The sequence below is a fragment of the Corylus avellana genome, chromosome 5 (genome assembly GCF_965113065.1).
Source record: "Corylus avellana chromosome 5, dhCorAvel1.hap1.2, whole genome shotgun sequence".
NCBI classification, from domain to species: Eukaryota; Viridiplantae; Streptophyta; class Magnoliopsida; order Fagales; family Betulaceae; genus Corylus; species Corylus avellana.
This window is the reverse complement of record NC_142494.1, coordinates 14,041,529-14,065,156: the sequence shown is the minus strand read 5'-3', so window position 1 is coordinate 14,065,156 and position 23,628 is coordinate 14,041,529.

The following is a 23,628-nucleotide window of genomic DNA, read 5'->3' as shown; positions in this document are numbered from 1 at the left end:
TACAACGTCGTCCGATTTGCTCTATGCATCGTGGCAATCATGTCGGCGGGTCTCGAAGTGTAATTCGAGTCGTTTCGGCCGGGATCGGGGCACTTGTTATTTTCAGAAAAAGTTATCGTTCGTTAAAGAAAATGGGGGGGCAAACGAACTCGAATCACTTCGTGTCACCTGCCGATATGATTGCCTAGAAGTTTTGCACAAGCTCGTAAAATTTCGAGCCAAAAAATTTTACTTCGCGTACGACCATTTTGTTCGGGCAAGGGGTTTCGGTCCTGGTTGTGAAAAAAATACAACGTCGTCCGATTTGCTCTATGCATCGTGGCAATCATGTCGGCGGGTCTCGAAGTGTAATTCGAGTCGTTTCGGCCGGGATCGGGGCACTTGTTATTTTCAGAAAAAGTTATCGTTCGTTAAAGAAAATGGGGGGGCAAACGAACTCGAATCACTTCGTGTCACCTGCCGATATGATTGCCTAGAAGTTCTGCACAAGCCCGTAAAATTTCGAGCCAAAAAATTTCACTTCGCGTACGACCATTTTGTTCGGCCTAGGGTTTCGGTCCTGGTTGTGAAAAAAATACAACGTCGTCCGATTTGCTCTATGCATCGTGGCAATCATGTCGGCGGGTCTCGAAGTGTAATTCGAGTCGTTTCGGCCGGGATCGGGGCACTTGTTATTTTCAGAAAAAGTTATCGTTCGTTAAAGAAAATGGGGGGGCAAACGAACTCGAATCACTTCGTGTCACCTGCCGATATGATTGCCTAGAAGTTTTGCACAAGCTCGTAAAATTTCGAGCCAAAAAATTTTACTTCGCGTACGACCATTTTGTTCGGGCAAGGGGTTTCGGTCCTGGTTGTGAAAAAAATACAACGTCGTCCGATTTGCTCTATGCATCGTGGCAATCATGTCGGCGGGTCTCGAAGTGTAATTCGAGTCGTTTCGGCCGGGATCGGGGCACTTGTTATTTTCAGAAAAAGTTATCGTTCGTTAAAGAAAATGGGGGGGCAAACGAACTCGAATCACTTCGTGTCACCTGCCGATATGATTGCCTAGAAGTTCTGCACAAGCCCGTAAAATTTCGAGCCAAAAAATTTCACTTCGCGTACGACCATTTTGTTCGGCCTAGGGTTTCGGTCCTGGTTGTGAAAAAAATACAACGTCGTCCGATTTGCTCTATGCATCGTGGCAATCATGTCGGCGGGTCTCGAAGTGTAATTCGAGTCGTTTCGGCCGGGATCGGGGCACTTGTTATTTTCAGAAAAAGTTATCGTTCGTTAAAGAAAATGGGGGGGCAAACGAACTCGAATCACTTCGTGTCACCTGCCGATATGATTGCCTAGAAGTTTTGCACAAGCTCGTAAAATTTCGAGCCAAAAAATTTTACTTCGCGTACGACCATTTTGTTCGGGCAAGGGGTTTCGGTCCTGGTTGTGAAAAAAATACAACGTCGTCCGATTTGCTCTATGCATCGTGGCAATCATGTCGGCGGGTCTCGAAGTGTAATTCGAGTCGTTTCGGCCGGTATCGGGGCACTTGTTATTTTCAGAAAAAGTTATCGTTCGTTAAAGAAAATGGGGGGGCAAACGAACTCGAATCACTTCGTGTCACCTGCCGATATGATTGCCTAGAAGTTCTGCACAAGCCCGTAAAATTTCGAGCCAAAAAATTTCACTTCGCGTACGACCATTTTGTTCGGCCTAGGGTTTCGGTCCTGGTTGTGAAAAAAATACAACGTCGTCCGATTTGCTCTATGCATCGTGGCAATCATGTCGGCGGGTCTCGAAGTGTAATTCGAGTCGTTTCGGCCGGGATCGGGGCACTTGTTATTTTCAGAAAAAGTTATCGTTCGTTAAAGAAAATGGGGGGGCAAACGAACTCGAATCACTTCGTGTCACCTGCCGATATGATTGCCTAGAAGTTTTGCACAAGCTCGTAAAATTTCGAGCCAAAAAATTTTACTCCGCGTACGACCATTTTGTTCGGGCAAGGGGTTTCGGTCCTGGTTGTGAAAAAAATACAACGTCGTCCGATTTGCTCTATGCATCGTGGCAATCATGTCGGCGGGTCTCGAAGTGTAATTCGAGTCGTTTCGGCCGGGATCGGGGCACTTGTTATTTTCAGAAAAAGTTATCGTTCGTTAAAGAAAATGGGGGGGCAAACGAACTCGAATCACTTCGTGTCACCTGCCGATATGATTGCCTAGAAGTTTTGCACAAGCTCGTAAAATTTCGAGCCAAAAAATTTTACTTCGCGTACGACCATTTTGTTCGGGCAAGGGGTTTCGGTCCTGGTTGTGAAAAAAATACAACGTCGTCCGATTTGCTCTATGCATCGTGGCAATCATGTCGGCGGGTCTCGAAGTGTAATTCGAGTCGTTTCGGCCGGGATCGGGGCACTTGTTATTTTCAGAAAAAGTTATCGTTCGTTAAAGAAAATGGGGGGGCAAACGAACTCGAATCACTTCGTGTCACCTGCCGATATGATTGCCTAGAAGTTCTGCACAAGCCCGTAAAATTTCGAGCCAAAAAATTTCACTTCGCGTACGACCATTTTGTTCGGCCTAGGGTTTCGGTCCTGGTTGTGAAAAAAATACAACGTCGTCCGATTTGCTCTATGCATCGTGGCAATCATGTCGGCGGGTCTCGAAGTGTAATTCGAGTCGTTTCGGCCGGGATCGGGGCACTTGTTATTTTCAGAAAAAGTTATCGTTCGTTAAAGAAAATGGGGGGGCAAACGAACTCGAATCACTTCGTGTCACCTGCCGATATGATTGCCTAGAAGTTTTGCACAAGCTCGTAAAATTTCGAGCCAAAAAATTTTACTTCGCGTACGACCATTTTGTTCGGGCAAGGGGTTTCGGTCCTGGTTGTGAAAAAAATACAACGTCGTCCGATTTGCTCTATGCATCGTGGCAATCATGTCGGCGGGTCTCGAAGTGTAATTCGAGTCGTTTCGGCCGGTATCGGGGCACTTGTTATTTTCAGAAAAAGTTATCGTTCGTTAAAGAAAATGGGGGGGCAAACGAACTCGAATCACTTCGTGTCACCTGCCGATATGATTGCCTAGAAGTTCTGCACAAGCCCGTAAAATTTCGAGCCAAAAAATTTCACTTCGCGTACGACCATTTTGTTCGGCCTAGGGTTTCGGTCCTGGTTGTGAAAAAAATACAACGTCGTCCGATTTGCTCTATGCATCGTGGCAATCATGTCGGCGGGTCTCGAAGTGTAATTCGAGTCGTTTCGGCCGGGATCGGGGCACTTGTTATTTTCAGAAAAAGTTATCGTTCGTTAAAGAAAATGGGGGGGCAAACGAACTCGAATCACTTCGTGTCACCAGCCGATATGATTGCCTAGAAGTTTTGCACAAGCTCGTAAAATTTCGAGCCAAAAAATTTTACTTCGCGTACGACCATTTTGTTCGGGCAAGGGGTTTCGGTCCTGGTTGTGAAAAAAATACAACGTCGTCCGATTTGCTCTATGCATCGTGGCAATCATGTCGGCGGGTCTCGAAGTGTAATTCGAGTCGTTTCGGCCGGGATCGGGGCACTTGTTATTTTCAGAAAAAGTTATCGTTCGTTAAAGAAAATGGGGGGGCAAACGAACTCGAATCACTTCGTGTCACCTGCCGATATGATTGCCTAGAAGTTCTGCACAAGCCCGTAAAATTTCGAGCCAAAAAATTTCACTTCGCGTACGACCATTTTGTTCGGCCTAGGGTTTCGGTCCTGGTTGTGAAAAAAATACAACGTCGTCCGATTTGCTCTATGCATCGTGGCAATCATGTCGGCGGGTCTCGAAGTGTAATTCGAGTCGTTTCGGCCGGGATCGGGGCACTTGTGATTTTCAGAAAAAGTTATCGTTCGTTAAAGAAAATGGGGGGGCAAACGAACTCGAATCACTTCGTGTCACCTGCCGATATGATTGCCTAGAAGTTTTGCACAAGCTCGTAAAATTTCGAGCCAAAAAATTTTACTTCGCGTACGACCATTTTGTTCGGGCAAGGGGTTTCGGTCCTGGTTGTGAAAAAAATACAACGTCGTCCGATTTGCTCTATGCATCGTGGCAATCATGTCGGCGGGTCTCGAAGTGTAATTCGAGTCGTTTCGGCCGGGATCGGGGCACTTGTTATTTTCAGAAAAAGTTATCGTTCGTTAAAGAAAATGGGGGGGCAAACGAACTCGAATCACTTCGTGTCACCTGCCGATATGATTGCCTAGAAGTTCTGCACAAGCCCGTAAAATTTCGAGCCAAAAAATTTCACTTCGCGTACGACCATTTTGTTCGGGCAAGGGGTTTCGGTCCTGGTTGTGAAAAAAATACAACGTCGTCCGATTTGCTCTATGCATCGTGGCAATCATGTCGGCGGGTCTCGAAGTGTAATTCGAGTCGTTTCGGCCGGGATCGGGGCACTTGTTATTTTCAGAAAAAGTTATCGTTCGTTAAAGAAAATGGGGGGGCAAACGAACTCGAATCACTTCGTGTCACCTGCCGATATGATTGCCTAGAAGTTTTGCACAAGCTCGTAAAATTTCGAGCCAAAAAATTTTACTTCGCGTACGACCATTTTGTTCGGGCAAGGGGTTTCGGTCCTGGTTGTGAAAAAAATACAACGTCGTCCGATTTGCTCTATGCATCGTGGCAATCATGTCGGCGGGTCTCGAAGTGTAATTCGAGTCGTTTCGGCCGGGATCGGGGCACTTGTTATTTTCAGAAAAAGTTATCGTTCGTTAAAGAAAATGGGGGGGCAAACGAACTCGAATCACTTCGTGTCACCTGCCGATATGATTGCCTAGAAGTTCTGCACAAGCCCGTAAAATTTCGAGCCAAAAAATTTCACTTCGCGTACGACCATTTTGTTCGGCCTAGGGTTTCGGTCCTGGTTGTGAAAAAAATACAACGTCGTCCGATTTGCTCTATGCATCGTGGCAATCATGTCGGCGGGTCTCGAAGTGTAATTCGAGTCGTTTCGGCCGGGATCGGGGCACTTGTTATTTTCAGAAAAAGTTATCGTTCGTTAAAGAAAATGGGGGGGCAAACGAACTCGAATCACTTCGTGTCACCTGCCGATATGATTGCCTAGAAGTTTTGCACAAGCTCGTAAAATTTCGAGCCAAAAAATTTTACTTCGCGTACGACCATTTTGTTCGGGCAAGGGGTTTCGGTCCTGGTTGTGAAAAAAATACAACGTCGTCCGATTTGCTCTATGCATCGTGGCAATCATGTCGGCGGGTCTCGAAGTGTAATTCGAGTCGTTTCGGCCGGGATCGGGGCACTTGTTATTTTCAGAAAAAGTTATCGTTCGTTAAAGAAAATGGGGGGGCAAACGAACTCGAATCACTTCGTGTCACCTGCCGATATGATTGCCTAGAAGTTTTGCACAAGCTCGTAAAATTTCGAGCCAAAAAATTTTACTTCGCGTACGACCATTTTGTTCGGGCAAGGGGTTTCGGTCCTGGTTGTGAAAAAAATACAACGTCGTCCGATTTGCTCTATGCATCGTGGCAATCATGTCGGCGGGTCTCGAAGTGTAATTCGAGTCGTTTCGGCCGGTATCGGGGCACTTGTTATTTTCAGAAAAAGTTATCGTTCGTTAAAGAAAATGGGGGGGCAAACGAACTCGAATCACTTCGTGTCACCTGCCGATATGATTGCCTAGAAGTTCTGCACAAGCCCGTAAAATTTCGAGCCAAAAAATTTCACTTCGCGTACGACCATTTTGTTCGGCCTAGGGTTTCGGTCCTGGTTGTGAAAAAAATACAACGTCGTCCGATTTGCTCTATGCATCGTGGCAATCATGTCGGCGGGTCTCGAAGTGTAATTCGAGTCGTTTCGGCCGGGATCGGGGCACTTGTTATTTTCAGAAAAAGTTATCGTTCGTTAAAGAAAATGGGGGGGCAAACGAACTCGAATCACTTCGTGTCACCTGCCGATATGATTGCCTAGAAGTTTTGCACAAGCTCGTAAAATTTCGAGCCAAAAAATTTTACTTCGCGTACGACCATTTTGTTCGGGCAAGGGGTTTCGGTCCTGGTTGTGAAAAAAATACAACGTCGTCCGATTTGCTCTATGCATCGTGGCAATCATGTCGGCGGGTCTCGAAGTGTAATTCGAGTCGTTTCGGCCGGGATCGGGGCACTTGTTATTTTCAGAAAAAGTTATCGTTCGTTAAAGAAAATGGGGGGGCAAACGAACTCGAATCACTTCGTGTCACCTGCCGATATGATTGCCTAGAAGTTCTGCACAAGCCCGTAAAATTTCGAGCCAAAAAATTTCACTTCGCGTACGACCATTTTGTTCGGCCTAGGGTTTCGGTCCTGGTTGTGAAAAAAATACAACGTCGTCCGATTTGCTCTATGCATCGTGGCAATCATGTCGGCGGGTCTCGAAGTGTAATTCGAGTCGTTTCGGCCGGGATCGGGGCACTTGTTATTTTCAGAAAAAGTTATCGTTCGTTAAAGAAAATGGGGGGGCAAACGAACTCGAATCACTTCGTGTCACCTGCCGATATGATTGCCTAGAAGTTTTGCACAAGCTCGTAAAATTTCGAGCCAAAAAATTTTACTTCGCGTACGACCATTTTGTTCGGGCAAGGGGTTTCGGTCCTGGTTGTGAAAAAAATACAACGTCGTCCGATTTGCTCTATGCATCGTGGCAATCATGTCGGCGGGTCTCGAAGTGTAATTCGAGTCGTTTCGGCCGGGATCGGGGCACTTGTTATTTTCAGAAAAAGTTATCGTTCGTTAAAGAAAATGGGGGGGCAAACGAACTCGAATCACTTCGTGTCACCTGCCGATATGATTGCCTAGAAGTTCTGCACAAGCCCGTAAAATTTCGAGCCAAAAAATTTCACTTCGCGTACGACCATTTTGTTCGGCCTAGGGTTTCGGTCCTGGTTGTGAAAAAAATACAACGTCGTCCGATTTGCTCTATGCATCGTGGCAATCATGTCGGCGGGTCTCGAAGTGTAATTCGAGTCGTTTCGGCCGGGATCGGGGCACTTGTTATTTTCAGAAAAAGTTATCGTTCGTTAAAGAAAATGGGGGGGCAAACGAACTCGAATCACTTCGTGTCACCTGCCGATATGATTGCCTAGAAGTTTTGCACAAGCTCGTAAAATTTCGAGCCAAAAAATTTTACTTCGCGTACGACCATTTTGTTCGGGCAAGGGGTTTCGGTCCTGGTTGTGAAAAAAATACAACGTCGTCCGATTTGCTCTATGCATCGTGGCAATCATGTCGGCGGGTCTCGAAGTGTAATTCGAGTCGTTTCGGCCGGGATCGGGGCACTTGTTATTTTCAGAAAAAGTTATCGTTCGTTAAAGAAAATGGGGGGGGCAAACGAACTCGAATCACTTCGTGTCACCTGCCGATATGATTGCCTAGAAGTTCTGCACAAGCCCGTAAAATTTCGAGCCAAAAAATTTCACTTCGCGTACGACCATTTTGTTCGGCCTAGGGTTTCGGTCCTGGTTGTGAAAAAAATACAACGTCGTCCGATTTGCTCTATGCATCGTGGCAATCATGTCGGCGGGTCTCGAAGTGTAATTCGAGTCGTTTCGGCCGGGATCGGGGCACTTGTTATTTTCAGAAAAAGTTATCGTTCGTTAAAGAAAATGGGGGGGCAAACGAACTCGAATCACTTCGTGTCACCTGCCGATATGATTGCCTAGAAGTTTTGCACAAGCTCGTAAAATTTCGAGCCAAAAAATTTTACTTCGCGTACGACCATTTTGTTCGGGCAAGGGGTTTCGGTCCTGGTTGTGAAAAAAATACAACGTCGTCCGATTTGCTCTATGCATCGTGGCAATCATGTCGGCGGGTCTCGAAGTGTAATTCGAGTCGTTTCGGCCGGGATCGGGGCACTTGTTATTTTCAGAAAAAGTTATCGTTCGTTAAAGAAAATGGGGGGGCAAACGAACTCGAATCACTTCGTGTCACCTGCCGATATGATTGCCTAGAAGTTCTGCACAAGCCCGTAAAATTTCGAGCCAAAAAATTTCACTTCGCGTACGACCATTTTGTTCGGCCTAGGGTTTCGGTCCTGGTTGTGAAAAAAATACAACGTCGTCCGATTTGCTCTATGCATCGTGGCAATCATGTCGGCGGGTCTCGAAGTGTAATTCGAGTCGTTTCGGCCGGGATCGGGGCACTTGTTATTTTCAGAAAAAGTTATCGTTCGTTAAAGAAAATGGGGGGGCAAACGAACTCGAATCACTTCGTGTCACCTGCCGATATGATTGCCTAGAAGTTTTGCACAAGCTCGTAAAATTTCGAGCCAAAAAATTTTACTTCGCGTACGACCATTTTGTTCGGGCAAGGGGTTTCGGTCCTGGTTGTGAAAAAAATACAACGTCGTCCGATTTGCTCTATGCATCGTGGCAATCATGTCGGCGGGTCTCGAAGTGTAATTAGAGTCGTTTCGGCCGGGATCGGGGCACTTGTTATTTTCAGAAAAAGTTATCGTTCGTTAAAGAAAATGGGGGGGGCAAACGAACTCGAATCACTTCGTGTCACCTGCCGATATGATTGCCTAGAAGTTCTGCACAAGCCCGTAAAATTTCGAGCCAAAAAATTTCACTTCGCGTACGACCATTTTGTTCGGCCTAGGGTTTCGGTCCTGGTTGTGAAAAAAATACAACGTCGTCCGATTTGCTCTATGCATCGTGGCAATCATGTCGGCGGGTCTCGAAGTGTAATTCGAGTCGTTTCGGCCGGGATCGGGGCACTTGTTATTTTCAGAAAAAGTTATCGTTCGTTAAAGAAAATGGGGGGGCAAACGAACTCGAATCACTTCGTGTCACCTGCCGATATGATTGCCTAGAAGTTTTGCACAAGCTCGTAAAATTTCGAGCCAAAAAATTTCACTTCGCGTACGACCATTTTGTTCGGGCAAGGGGTTTCGGTCCTGGTTGTGAAAAAAATACAACGTCGTCCGATTTGCTCTATGCATCGTGGCAATCATGTCGGCGGGTCTCGAAGTGTAATTCGAGTCGTTTCGGCCGGTATCGGGGCACTTGTTATTTTCAGAAAAAGTTATCGTTCGTTAAAGAAAATGGGGGGGCAAACGAACTCGAATCACTTCGTGTCACCTGCCGATATGATTGCCTAGAAGTTCTGCACAAGCCCGTAAAATTTCGAGCCAAAAAATTTCACTTCGCGTACGACCATTTTGTTCGGCCTAGGGTTTCGGTCCTGGTTGTGAAAAAAATACAACGTCGTCCGATTTGCTCTATGCATCGTGGCAATCATGTCGGCGGGTCTCGAAGTGTAATTCGAGTCGTTTCGGCCGGGATCGGGGCACTTGTTATTTTCAGAAAAAGTTATCGTTCGTTAAAGAAAATGGGGGGGCAAACGAACTCGAATCACTTCGTGTCACCTGCCGATATGATTGCCTAGAAGTTTTGCACAAGCTCGTAAAATTTCGAGCCAAAAAATTTTACTCCGCGTACGACCATTTTGTTCGGGCAAGGGGTTTCGGTCCTGGTTGTGAAAAAAATACAACGTCGTCCGATTTGCTCTATGCATCGTGGCAATCATGTCGGCGGGTCTCGAAGTGTAATTCGAGTCGTTTCGGCCGGGATCGGGGCACTTGTTATTTTCAGAAAAAGTTATCGTTCGTTAAAGAAAATGGGGGGGCAAACGAACTCGAATCACTTCGTGTCACCTGCCGATATGATTGCCTAGAAGTTTTGCACAAGCTCGTAAAATTTCGAGCCAAAAAATTTTACTTCGCGTACGACCATTTTGTTCGGGCAAGGGGTTTCGGTCCTGGTTGTGAAAAAAATACAACGTCGTCCGATTTGCTCTATGCATCGTGGCAATCATGTCGGCGGGTCTCGAAGTGTAATTCGAGTCGTTTCGGCCGGGATCGGGGCACTTGTTATTTTCAGAAAAAGTTATCGTTCGTTAAAGAAAATGGGGGGGCAAACGAACTCGAATCACTTCGTGTCACCTGCCGATATGATTGCCTAGAAGTTCTGCACAAGCCCGTAAAATTTCGAGCCAAAAAATTTCACTTCGCGTACGACCATTTTGTTCGGCCTAGGGTTTCGGTCCTGGTTGTGAAAAAAATACAACGTCGTCCGATTTGCTCTATGCATCGTGGCAATCATGTCGGCGGGTCTCGAAGTGTAATTCGAGTCGTTTCGGCCGGGATCGGGGCACTTGTTATTTTCAGAAAAAGTTATCGTTCGTTAAAGAAAATGGGGGGGCAAACGAACTCGAATCACTTCGTGTCACCTGCCGATATGATTGCCTAGAAGTTTTGCACAAGCTCGTAAAATTTCGAGCCAAAAAATTTTACTTCGCGTACGACCATTTTGTTCGGGCAAGGGGTTTCGGTCCTGGTTGTGAAAAAAATACAACGTCGTCCGATTTGCTCTATGCATCGTGGCAATCATGTCGGCGGGTCTCGAAGTGTAATTCGAGTCGTTTCGGCCGGTATCGGGGCACTTGTTATTTTCAGAAAAAGTTATCGTTCGTTAAAGAAAATGGGGGGGCAAACGAACTCGAATCACTTCGTGTCACCTGCCGATATGATTGCCTAGAAGTTCTGCACAAGCCCGTAAAATTTCGAGCCAAAAAATTTCACTTCGCGTACGACCATTTTGTTCGGCCTAGGGTTTCGGTCCTGGTTGTGAAAAAAATACAACGTCGTCCGATTTGCTCTATGCATCGTGGCAATCATGTCGGCGGGTCTCGAAGTGTAATTCGAGTCGTTTCGGCCGGGATCGGGGCACTTGTTATTTTCAGAAAAAGTTATCGTTCGTTAAAGAAAATGGGGGGGCAAACGAACTCGAATCACTTCGTGTCACCTGCCGATATGATTGCCTAGAAGTTTTGCACAAGCTCGTAAAATTTCGAGCCAAAAAATTTTACTTCGCGTACGACCATTTTGTTCGGGCAAGGGGTTTCGGTCCTGGTTGTGAAAAAAATACAACGTCGTCCGATTTGCTCTATGCATCGTGGCAATCATGTCGGCGGGTCTCGAAGTGTAATTCGAGTCGTTTCGGCCGGAATCGGGGCACTTGTTATTTTCAGAAAAAGTTATCGTTCGTTAAAGAAAATGGGGGGGCAAACGAACTCGAATCACTTCGTGTCACCTGCCGATATGATTGCCTAGAAGTTCTGCACAAGCCCGTAAAATTTCGAGCCAAAAAATTTCACTTCGCGTACGAGCATTTTGTTCGGCCTAGGGTTTCGGTCCTGGTTGTGAAAAAAATACAACGTCGTCCGATTTGCTCTATGCATCGTGGCAATCATGTCGGCGGGTCTCGAAGTGTAATTCGAGTCGTTTCGGCCGGGATCGGGGCACTTGTTATTTTCAGAAAAAGTTATCGTTCGTTAAAGAAAATGGGGGGGCAAACGAACTCGAATCACTTCGTGTCACCTGCCGATATGATTGCCTAGAAGTTTTGCACAAGCTCGTAAAATTTCGAGCCAAAAAATTTTACTTCGCGTACGACCATTTTGTTCGGGCAAGGGGTTTCGGTCCTGGTTGTGAAAAAAATACAACGTCGTCCGATTTGCTCTATGCATCGTGGCAATCATGTCGGCGGGTCTCGAAGTGTAATTCGAGTCGTTTCGGCCGGGATCGGGGCACTTGTTATTTTCAGAAAAAGTTATCGTTCGTTAAAGAAAATGGGGGGGCAAACGAACTCGAATCACTTCGTGTCACCTGCCGATATGATTGCCTAGAAGTTCTGCACAAGCCCGTAAAATTTCGAGCCAAAAAATTTCACTTCGCGTACGACCATTTTGTTCGGCCTAGGGTTTCGGTCCTGGTTGTGAAAAAAATACAACGTCGTCCGATTTGCTCTATGCATCGTGGCAATCATGTCGGCGGGTCTCGAAGTGTAATTCGAGTCGTTTCGGCCGGGATCGGGGCACTTGTTATTTTCAGAAAAAGTTATCGTTCGTTAAAGAAAATGGGGGGGCAAACGAACTCGAATCACTTCGTGTCACCTGCCGATATGATTGCCTAGAAGTTTTGCACAAGCTCGTAAAATTTCGAGCCAAAAAATTTTACTTCGCGTACGACCATTTTGTTCGGGCAAGGGGTTTCGGTCCTGGTTGTGAAAAAAATACAACGTCGTCCGATTTGCTCTATGCATCGTGGCAATCATGTCGGCGGGTCTCGAAGTGTAATTCGAGTCGTTTCGGCCGGTATCGGGGCACTTGTTATTTTCAGAAAAAGTTATCGTTCGTTAAAGAAAATGGGGGGGCAAACGAACTCGAATCACTTCGTGTCACCTGCCGATATGATTGCCTAGAAGTTCTGCACAAGCCCGTAAAATTTCGAGCCAAAAAATTTCACTTCGCGTACGACCATTTTGTTCGGCCTAGGGTTTCGGTCCTGGTTGTGAAAAAAATACAACGTCGTCCGATTTGCTCTATGCATCGTGGCAATCATGTCGGCGGGTCTCGAAGTGTAATTCGAGTCGTTTCGGCCGGGATCGGGGCACTTGTTATTTTCAGAAAAAGTTATCGTTCGTTAAAGAAAATGGGGGGGCAAACGAACTCGAATCACCTGCCGATATGATTGCCTAGAAGTTTTGCACAAGCTCGTAAAATTTCGAGCCAAAAAATTTTACTCCGCGTACGACCATTTTGTTCGGGCAAGGGGTTTCGGTCCTGGTTGTGAAAAAAATACAACGTCGTCCGATTTGCTCTATGCATCGTGGCAATCATGTCGGCGGGTCTCGAAGTGTAATTCGAGTCGTTTCGGCCGGGATCGGGGCACTTGTTATTTTCAGAAAAAGTTATCGTTCGTTAAAGAAAATGGGGGGGCAAACGAACTCGAATCACTTCGTGTCACCTGCCGATATGATTGCCTAGAAGTTTTGCACAAGCTCGTAAAATTTCGAGCCAAAAAATTTTACTTCGCGTACGACCATTTTGTTCGGGCAAGGGGTTTCGGTCCTGGTTGTGAAAAAAATACAACGTCGTCCGATTTGCTCTATGCATCGTGGCAATCATGTCGGCGGGTCTCGAAGTGTAATTCGAGTCGTTTCGGCCGGGATCGGGGCACTTGTTATTTTCAGAAAAAGTTATCGTTCGTTAAAGAAAATGGGGGGGCAAACGAACTCGAATCACTTCGTGTCACCTGCCGATATGATTGCCTAGAAGTTCTGCACAAGCCCGTAAAATTTCGAGCCAAAAAATTTCACTTCGCGTACGACCATTTTGTTCGGCCTAGGGTTTCGGTCCTGGTTGTGAAAAAAATACAACGTCGTCCGATTTGCTCTATGCATCGTGGCAATCATGTCGGCGGGTCTCGAAGTGTAATTCGAGTCGTTTCGGCCGGTATCGGGGCACTTGTTATTTTCAGAAAAAGTTATCGTTCGTTAAAGAAAATGGGGGGGCAAACGAACTCGAATCACTTCGTGTCACCTGCCGATATGATTGCCTAGAAGTTCTGCACAAGCCCGTAAAATTTCGAGCCAAAAAATTTCACTTCGCGTACGACCATTTTGTTCGGCCTAGGGTTTCGGTCCTGGTTGTGAAAAAAATACAACGTCGTCCGATTTGCTCTATGCATCGTGGCAATCATGTCGGCGGGTCTCGAAGTGTAATTCGAGTCGTTTCGGCCGGGATCGGGGCACTTGTTATTTTCAGAAAAAGTTATCGTTCGTTAAAGAAAATGGGGGGGCAAACGAACTCGAATCACTTCGTGTCACCTGCCGATATGATTGCCTAGAAGTTTTGCACAAGCTCGTAAAATTTCGAGCCAAAAAATTTTACTTCGCGTACGACCATTTTGTTCGGGCAAGGGGTTTCGGTCCTGGTTGTGAAAAAAATACAACGTCGTCCGATTTGCTCTATGCATCGTGGCAATCATGTCGGCGGGTCTCGAAGTGTAATTCGAGTCGTTTCGGCCGGGATCGGGGCACTTGTTATTTTCAGAAAAAGTTATCGTTCGTTAAAGAAAATGGGGGGGCAAACGAACTCGAATCACTTCGTGTCACCTGCCGATATGATTGCCTAGAAGTTCTGCACAAGCCCGTAAAATTTCGAGCCAAAAAATTTCACTTCGCGTACGACCATTTTGTTCGGCCTAGGGTTTCGGTCCTGGTTGTGAAAAAAATACAACGTCGTCCGATTTGCTCTATGCATCGTGGCAATCATGTCGGCGGGTCTCGAAGTGTAATTCGAGTCGTTTCGGCCGGGATCGGGGCACTTGTTATTTTCAGAAAAAGTTATCGTTCGTTAAAGAAAATGGGGGGGCAAACGAACTCGAATCACTTCGTGTCACCTGCCGATATGATTGCCTAGAAGTTCTGCACAAGCCCGTAAAATTTCGAGCCAAAAAATTTCACTTCGCGTACGACCATTTTGTTCGGCCTAGGGTTTCGGTCCTGGTTGTGAAAAAAATACAACGTCGTCCGATTTGCTCTATGCATCGTGGCAATCATGTCGGCGGGTCTCGAAGTGTAATTCGAGTCGTTTCGGCCGGGATCGGGGCACTTGTTATTTTCAGAAAAAGTTATCGTTCGTTAAAGAAAATGGGGGGGCAAACGAACTCGAATCACTTCGTGTCACCTGCCGATATGATTGCCTAGAAGTTTTGCACAAGCTCGTAAAATTTCGAGCCAAAAAATTTTACTTCGCGTACGACCATTTTGTTCGGGCAAGGGGTTTCGGTCCTGGTTGTGAAAAAAATACAACGTCGTCCGATTTGCTCTATGCATCGTGGCAATCATGTCGGCGGGTCTCGAAGTGTAATTCGAGTCGTTTCGGCCGGGATCGGGGCACTTGTTATTTTCAGAAAAAGTTATCGTTCGTTAAAGAAAATGGGGGGGCAAACGAACTCGAATCACTTCGTGTCACCTGCCGATATGATTGCCTAGAAGTTCTGCACAAGCCCGTAAAATTTCGAGCCAAAAAATTTCACTTCGCGTACGACCATTTTGTTCGGCCTAGGGTTTCGGTCCTGGTTGTGAAAAAAATACAACGTCGTCCGATTTGCTCTATGCATCGTGGCAATCATGTCGGCGGGTCTCGAAGTGTAATTCGAGTCGTTTCGGCCGGGATCGGGGCACTTGTTATTTTCAGAAAAAGTTATCGTTCGTTAAAGAAAATGGGGGGGCAAACGAACTCGAATCACTTCGTGTCACCTGCCGATATGATTGCCTAGAAGTTTTGCACAAGCTCGTAAAATTTCGAGCCAAAAAATTTTACTTCGCGTACGACCATTTTGTTCGGGCAAGGGGTTTCGGTCCTGGTTGTGAAAAAAATACAACGTCGTCCGATTTGCTCTATGCATCGTGGCAATCATGTCGGCGGGTCTCGAAGTGTAATTCGAGTCGTTTCGGCCGGGATCGGGGCACTTGTTATTTTCAGAAAAAGTTATCGTTCGTTAAAGAAAATGGGGGGGCAAACGAACTCGAATCACTTCGTGTCACCTGCCGAGATGATTGCCTAGAAGTTCTGCACAAGCCCGTAAAATTTCGAGCCAAAAAATTTCACTTCGCGTACGACCATTTTGTTCGGCCTAGGGTTTCGGTCCTGGTTGTGAAAAAAATACAACGTCGTCCGATTTGCTCTATGCATCGTGGCAATCATGTCGGCGGGTCTCGAAGTGTAATTCGAGTCGTTTCGGCCGGGATCGGGGCACTTGTTATTTTCAGAAAAAGTTATCGTTCGTTAAAGAAAATGGGGGGGCAAACGAACTCGAATCACTTCGTGTCACCTGCCGATATGATTGCCTAGAAGTTCTGCACAAGCCCGTAAAATTTCGAGCCAAAAAATTTCACTTCGCGTACGACCATTTTGTTCGGCCTAGGGTTTCGGTCCTGGTTGTGAAAAAAATACAACGTCGTCCGATTTGCTCTATGCATCGTGGCAATCATGTCGGCGGGTCTCGAAGTGTAATTCGAGTCGTTTCGGCCGGGATCGGGGCACTTGTTATTTTCAGAAAAAGTTATCGTTCGTTAAAGAAAATGGGGGGGCAAACGAACTCGACTCACTTCGTGTCACCTGCCGATATGATTGCCTAGAAGTTTTGCACAAGCTCGTAAAATTTCGAGCCAAAAAATTTTACTTCGCGTACGACCATTTTGTTCGGGCAAGGGGTTTCGGTCCTGGTTGTGAAAAAAATACAACGTCGTCCGATTTGCTCTATGCATCGTGGCAATCATGTCGGCGGGTCTCGAAGTGTAATTCGAGTCGTTTCGGCCGGTATCGGGGCACTTGTTATTTTCAGAAAAAGTTATCGTTCGTTAAAGAAAATGGGGGGGCAAACGAACTCGAATCACTTCGTGTCACCTGCCGATATGATTGCCTAGAAGTTCTGCACAAGCCCGTAAAATTTCGAGCCAAAAAATTTCACTTCGCGTACGACCATTTTGTTCGGCCTAGGGTTTCGGTCCTGGTTGTGAAAAAAATACAACGTCGTCCGATTTGCTCTATGCATCGTGGCAATCATGTCGGCGGGTCTCGAAGTGTAATTCGAGTCGTTTCGGCCGGGATCGGGGCACTTGTTATTTTCAGAAAAAGTTATCGTTCGTTAAAGAAAATGGGGGGGCAAACGAACTCGAATCACTTCGTGTCACCTGCCGATATGATTGCCTAGAAGTTTTGCACAAGCTCGTAAAATTTCGAGCCAAAAAATTTTACTCCGCGTACGACCATTTTGTTCGGGCAAGGGGTTTCGGTCCTGGTTGTGAAAAAAATACAACGTCGTCCGATTTGCTCTATGCATCGTGGCAATCATGTCGGCGGGTCTCGAAGTGTAATTCGAGTCGTTTCGGCCGGGATCGGGGCACTTGTTATTTTCAGAAAAAGTTATCGTTCGTTAAAGAAAATGGGGGGGCAAACGAACTCGAATCACTTCGTGTCACCTGCCGATATGATTGCCTAGAAGTTTTGCACAAGCTCGTAAAATTTCGAGCCAAAAAATTTTACTTCGCGTACGACCATTTTGTTCGGGCAAGGGGTTTCGGTCCTGGTTGTGAAAAAAATACAACGTCGTCCGATTTGCTCTATGCATCGTGGCAATCATGTCGGCGGGTCTCGAAGTGTAATTCGAGTCGTTTCGGCCGGGATCGGGGCACTTGTTATTTTCAGAAAAAGTTATCGTTCGTTAAAGAAAATGGGGGGGCAAACGAACTCGAATCACTTCGTGTCACCTGCCGATATGATTGCCTAGAAGTTCTGCACAAGCCCGTAAAATTTCGAGCCAAAAAATTTCACTTCGCGTACGACCATTTTGTTCGGCCTAGGGTTTCGGTCCTGGTTGTGAAAAAAATACAACGTCGTCCGATTTGCTCTATGCATCGTGGCAATCATGTCGGCGGGTCTCGAAGTGTAATTCGAGTCGTTTCGGCCGGGATCGGGGCACTAGTTATTTTCAGAAAAAGTTATCGTTCGTTAAAGAAAATGGGGGGGCAAACGAACTCGAATCACTTCGTGTCACCTGCCGATATGATTGCCTAGAAGTTTTGCACAAGCTCGTAAAATTTCGAGCCAAAAAATTTTACTTCGCGTACGACCATTTTGTTCGGGCAAGGGGTTTCGGTCCTGGTTGTGAAAAAAATACAACGTCGTCCGATTTGCTCTATGCATCGTGGCAATCATGTCGGCGGGTCTCGAAGTGTAATTCGAGTCGTTTCGGCCGGTATCGGGGCACTTGTTATTTTCAGAAAAAGTTATCGTTCGTTAAAGAAAATGGGGGGGCAAACGAACTCGAATCACTTCGTGTCACCTGCCGATATGATTGCCTAGAAGTTCTGCACAAGCCCGTAAAATTTCGAGCCAAAAAATTTCACTTCGCGTACGACCATTTTGTTCGGCCTAGGGTTTCGGTCCTGGTTGTGAAAAAAATACAACGTCGTCCGATTTGCTCTATGCATCGTGGCAATCATGTCGGCGGGTCTCGAAGTGTAATTCGAGTCGTTTCGGCCGGGATCGGGGCACTTGTTATTTTCAGAAAAAGTTATCGTTCGTTAAAGAAAATGGGGGGGCAAACGAACTCGAATCACTTCGTGTCACCTGCCGATATGATTGCCTAGAAGTTTTGCACAAGCTCGTAAAATTTCGAGCCAAAAAATTTTACTTCGCGTACGACCATTTTGTTCGGGCAAGGGGTTTCGGTCCTGGTTGTGAAAAAAATACAACGTCGTCCGATTTGCTCTATGCATCGTGGCAATCATGTCGGCGGGTCTCGAAGTGTAATTAGAGTCGTTTCGGCCGGGATCGGGGCACTTGTTATTTTCAGAAAAAGTTATCGTTCGTTAAAGAAAATGGGGGGGCAAACGAACTCGAATCACTTCGTGTCACCTGCCGATATGATTGCCTAGAAGTTCTGCACAAGCCCGTAAAATTTCGAGCCAAAAAATTTCACTTCGCGTACGACCATTTTGTTCGGCCTAGGGTTTCGGTCCTGGTTGTGAAAAAAATACAACGTCGTCCGATTTGCTCTATGCATCGTGGCAATCATGTCGGCGGGTCTCGAAGTGTAATTCGAGTCGTTTCGGCCGGGATCGGGGCACTTGTTATTTTCAGAAAAAGTTATCGTTCGTTAAAGAAAATGGGGGGGCAAACGAACTCGACTCACTTCGTGTCACCTGCCGATATGATTGCCTAGAAGTTTTGCACAAGCTCGTAAAATTTCGAGCCAAAAAATTTTACTTCGCGTACGACCATTTTGTTCGGGCAAGGGGTTTCGGTCCTGGTTGTGAAAAAAATACAACGTCGTCCGATTTGCTCTATGCATCGTGGCAATCATGTCGGCGGGTCTCGAAGTGTAATTCGAGTCGTTTCGGCCGGTATCGGGGCACTTGTTATTTTCAGAAAAAGTTATCGTTCGTTAAAGAAAATGGGGGGGCAAACGAACTCGAATCACTTCGTGTCACCTGCCGATATGATTGCCTAGAAGTTCTGCACAAGCCCGTAAAATTTCGAGCCAAAAAATTTCACTTCGCGTACGACCATTTTGTTCGGCCTAGGGTTTCGGTCCTGGTTGTGAAAAAAATACAACGTCGTCCGATTTGCTCTATGCATCGTGGCAATCATGTCGGCGGGTCTCGAAGTGTAATTCGAGTCGTTTCGGCCGGGATCGGGGCACTTGTTATTTTCAGAAAAAGTTATCGTTCGTTAAAGAAAATGGGGGGGCAAACGAACTCGAATCACTTCGTGTCACCTGCCGATATGATTGCCTAGAAGTTTTGCACAAGCTCGTAAAATTTCGAGCCAAAAAATTTTACTCCGCGTACGACCATTTTGTTCGGGCAAGGGGTTTCGGTCCTGGTTGTGAAAAAAATACAACGTCGTCCGATTTGCTCTATGCATCGTGGCAATCATGTCGGCGGGTCTCGAAGTGTAATTCGAGTCGTTTCGGCCGGGATCGGGGCACTTGTTATTTTCAGAAAAAGTTATCGTTCGTTAAAGAAAATGGGGGGGCAAACGAACTCGAATCACTTCGTGTCACCTGCCGATATGATTGCCTAGAAGTTTTGCACAAGCTCGTAAAATTTCGAGCCAAAAAATTTTACTTCGCGTACGACCATTTTGTTCGGGCAAGGGGTTTCGGTCCTGGTTGTGAAAAAAATACAACGTCGTCCGATTTGCTCTATGCATCGTGGCAATCATGTCGGCGGGTCTCGAAGTGTAATTCGAGTCGTTTCGGCCGGGATCGGGGCACTTGTTATTTTCAGAAAAAGTTATCGTTCGTTAAAGAAAATGGGGGGGCAAACGAACTCGAATCACTTCGTGTCACCTGCCGATATGATTGCCTAGAAGTTCTGCACAAGCCCGTAAAATTTCGAGCCAAAAAATTTCACTTCGCGTACGACCATTTTGTTCGGCCTAGGGTTTCGGTCCTGGTTGTGAAAAAAATACAACGTCGTCCGATTTGCTCTATGCATCGTGGCAATCATGTCGGCGGGTCTCGAAGTGTAATTCGAGTCGTTTCGGCCGGGATCGGGGCACTAGTTATTTTCAGAAAAAGTTATCGTTCGTTAAAGAAAATGGGGGGGCAAACGAACTCGAATCACTTCGTGTCACCTGCCGATATGATTGCCTAGAAGTTTTGCACAAGCTCGTAAAATTTCGAGCCAAAAAATTTTACTTCGCGTACGACCATTTTGTTCGGGCAAGGGGTTTCGGTCCTGGTTGTGAAAAAAATACAACGTCGTCCGATTTGCTCTATGCATCGTGGCAATCATGTCGGCGGGTCTCGAAGTGTAATTCGAGTCGTTTCGGCCGGTATCGGGGCACTTGTTATTTTCAGAAAAAGTTATCGTTCGTTAAAGAAAATGGGGGGGCAAACGAACTCGAATCACTTCGTGTCACCTGCCGATATGATTGCCTAGAAGTTCTGCACAAGCCCGTAAAATTTCGAGCCAAAAAATTTCACTTCGCGTACGACCATTTTGTTCGGCCTAGGGTTTCGGTCCTGGTTGTGAAAAAAATACAACGTCGTCCGATTTGCTCTATGCATCGTGGCAATCATGTCGGCGGGTCTCGAAGTGTAATTCGAGTCGTTTCGGCCGGGATCGGGGCACTTGTTATTTTCAGAAAAAGTTATCGTTCGTTAAAGAAAATGGGGGGGCAAACGAACTCGAATCACTTCGTGTCACCTGCCGATATGATTGCCTAGAAGTTTTGCACAAGCTCGTAAAATTTCGAGCAAAAAAATTTTACTTCGCGTACGACCATTTTGTTCGGGCAAGGGGTTTCGGTCCTGGTTGTGAAAAAAATACAACGTCGTCCGATTTGCTCTATGCATCGTGGCAATCATGTCGGCGGGTCTCGAAGTGTAATTCGAGTCGTTTCGGCCGGGATCGGGGCACTTGTTATTTTCAGAAAAAGTTATCGTTCGTTAAAGAAAATGGGGGGGCAAACGAACTCGAATCACTTCGTGTCACCTGCCGATATGATTGCCTAGAAGTTCTGCACAAGCCCGTAAAATTTCGAGCCAAAAAATTTCACTTCGCGTACGACCATTTTGTTCGGCCTAGGGTTTCGGTCCTGGTTGTGAAAAAAATACAACGTCGTCCGATTTGCTCTATGCATCGTGGCAATCATGTCGGCGGGTCTCGAAGTGTAATTCGAGTCGTTTCGGCCGGGATCGGGGCACTTGTTATTTTCAGAAAAAGTTATCGTTCGTTAAAGAAAATGGGGGGGCAAACGAACTCGAATCACTTCGTGTCACCTGCCGATATGATTGCCTAGAAGTTTTGCACAAGCTCGTAAAATTTCGAGCCAAAAAATTTTACTTCGCGTACGACCATTTTGTTCGGGCAAGGGGTTTCGGTCCTGGTTGTGAAAAAAATACAACGTCGTCCGATTTGCTCTATGCATCGTGGCAATCATGTCGGCGGGTCTCGAAGTGTAATTCGAGTCGTTTCGGCCGGGATCGGGGCACTTGTTATTTTCAGAAAAAGTTATCGTTCGTTAAAGAAAATGGGGGGGCAAACGAACTCGAATCACTTCGTGTCACCTGCCGATATGATTGCCTAGAAGTTCTGCACAAGCCCGTAAAATTTCGAGCCAAAAAATTTCACTTCGCGTACGACCATTTTGTTCGGCCTAGGGTTTCGGTCCTGGTTGTGAAAAAAATACAACGTCGTCCGATTTGCTCTATGCATCGTGGCAATCATGTCGGCGGGTCTCGAAGTGTAATTCGAGTCGTTTCGGCCGGGATCGGGGCACTTGTTATTTTCAGAAAAAGTTATCGTTCGTTAAAGAAAATGGGGGGGCAAACGAACTCGAATCACTTCGTGTCACCTGCCGATATGATTGCCTAGAAGTTTTGCACAAGCTCGTAAAATTTCGAGCCAAAAAATTTTACTTCGCGTACGACCATTTTGTTCGGGCAAGGGGTTTCGGTCCTGGTTGTGAAAAAAATACAACGTCGTCCGATTTGCTCTATGCATCGTGGCAATCATGTCGGCGGGTCTCGAAGTGTAATTCGAGTCGTTTCGGCCGGTATCGGGGCACTTGTTATTTTCAGAAAAAGTTATCGTTCGTTAAAGAAAATGGGGGGGCAAACGAACTCGAATCACTTCGTGTCACCTGCCGATATGATTGCCTAGAAGTTCTGCACAAGCCCGTAAAATTTCGAGCCAAAAAATTTCACTTCGCGTACGACCATTTTGTTCGGCCTAGGGTTTCGGTCCTGGTTGTGAAAAAAATACAACGTCGTCCGATTTGCTCTATGCATCGTGGCAATCATGTCGGCGGGTCTCGAAGTGTAATTCGAGTCGTTTCGGCCGGGATCGGGGCACTTGTTATTTTCAGAAAAAGTTATCGTTCGTTAAAGAAAATGGGGGGGCAAACGAACTCGAATCACTTCGTGTCACCTGCCGATATGATTGCCTAGAAGTTTTGCACAAGCTCGTAAAATTTCGAGCCAAAAAATTTTACTCCGCGTACGACCATTTTGTTCGGGCAAGGGGTTTCGGTCCTGGTTGTGAAAAAAATACAACGTCGTCCGATTTGCTCTATGCATCGTGGCAATCATGTCGGCGGGTCTCGAAGTGTAATTCGAGTCGTTTCGGCCGGGATCGGGGCACTTGTTATTTTCAGAAAAAGTTATCGTTCGTTAAAGAAAATGGGGGGGCAAACGAACTCGAATCACTTCGTGTCACCTGCCGATATGATTGCCTAGAAGTTTTGCACAAGCTCGTAAAATTTCGAGCCAAAAAATTTTACTTCGCGTACGACCATTTTGTTCGGGCAAGGGGTTTCGGTCCTGGTTGTGAAAAAAATACAACGTCGTCCGATTTGCTCTATGCATCGTGGCAATCATGTCGGCGGGTCTCGAAGTGTAATTCGAGTCGTTTCGGCCGGGATCGGGGCACTTGTTATTTTCAGAAAAAGTTATCGTTCGTTAAAGAAAATGGGGGGGCAAACGAACTCGAATCACTTCGTGTCACCTGCCGATATGATTGCCTAGAAGTTCTGCACAAGCCCGTAAAATTTCGAGCCAAAAAATTTCACTTCGCGTACGACCATTTTGTTCGGCCTAGGGTTTCGGTCCTGGTTGTGAAAAAAATACAACGTCGTCCGATTTGCTCTATGCATCGTGGCAATCATGTCGGCGGGTCTCGAAGTGTAATTCGAGTCGTTTCGGCCGGGATCGGGGCACTTGTTATTTTCAGAAAAAGTTATCGTTCGTTAAAGAAAATGGGGGGGCAAACGAACTCGAATCACTTCGTGTCACCTGCCGATATGATTGCCTAGAAGTTTTGCACAAGCTCGTAAAATTTCGAGCCAAAAAATTTTACTTCGCGTACGACCATTTTGTTCGGGCAAGGGGTTTCGGTCCTGGTTGTGAAAAAAATACAACGTCGTCCGATTTGCTCTATGCATCGTGGCAATCATGTCGGCGGGTCTCGAAGTGTAATTCGAGTCGTTTCGGCCGGTATCGGGGCACTTGTTATTTTCAGAAAAAGTTATCGTTCGTTAAAGAAAATGGGGGGGCAAACGAACTCGAATCACTTCGTGTCACCTGCCGATATGATTGCCTAGAAGTTCTGCACAAGCCCGTAAAATTTCGAGCCAAAAAATTTCACTTCGCGTACGACCATTTTGTTCGGCCTAGGGTTTCGGTCCTGGTTGTGAAAAAAATACAACGTCGTCCGATTTGCTCTATGCATCGTGGCAATCATGTCGGCGGGTCTCGAAG